The sequence below is a fragment of the Pithys albifrons genome, chromosome 11 (genome assembly GCF_047495875.1).
Source record: "Pithys albifrons albifrons isolate INPA30051 chromosome 11, PitAlb_v1, whole genome shotgun sequence".
NCBI lineage: Eukaryota > Metazoa > Chordata > Aves > Passeriformes > Thamnophilidae > Pithys > Pithys albifrons.
In genome coordinates, this window is record NC_092468.1 from 24,143,286 (window position 1) to 24,144,130 (window position 845).

Consider the following 845-nt stretch of genomic DNA (forward strand, 5'->3'; position numbering starts at 1 on the left):
CCAGGTCTCCAGCTTCAGGGTTAATTCCTGATATCAGGATCCAGGTCTCCAGCTGCAGGGTTAATTCCTGATATCGGGATCCAGGTCTCCAGCTGCAGGGTTAATTCCTGATATCAGGATCCAGGTCTCCAGCTGCAGGGTTAATTCCTGATATCAGGACCCAGGTCTCCAGCTGCAGGGCTAATTCCTGATATCAGGATCCAGGTCTCCAGCTGCAGGGTTAATTCCTGATATCAGGACCCAGGTCTCCAGCTGCAGGGTTAATTCCTGATATCAGGATCCAGGTCTCCAGCTGCAGGGTTAATTCCTGATATCAGGATCCAGGTCTCCAGCTGCAGGGTTAATTCCTGATATCTATGAGAAGGTGACACAAACTACAGCTTTCAGCAGTCTTGTTTTTTATAGCTACAAAACCAGTTGATTTTATAAATATTTCTGGGTTTTATGGACTAAAAAGGAGTGAGGATGCTCCCATTTTTTGCCTTTTGGAAGATGCTGCTCTGTGACTGCCCTTCTTCCTGTCTCATGTGGTGGCTGAAGGAGATCAGCAGCGAGTTGTTGGCTCCCAGATCTCCTCCCTTGGCTTAGATCTTCCTCCATGGAGCTTCTGCAGTGTGACAGCAGCTCTTTCTCTGCTGAAGAGAAGTGCCCACTTGTGCCAACCTGGAGGAAAACCACCACTAATTGGTGTGGGGAGGAAATGATGAAGACTCAGCTCACATTTGCCTTCAATGCTGCTCCAAAGGGTTTCCAAATTCTGCATTTATTCCAAAGGACTCCTCTTGGGTGCAACTTTTAGGAGTGATTGGATGGGGTGGAGTGTCTGTGTTGAACAGGACCAGACA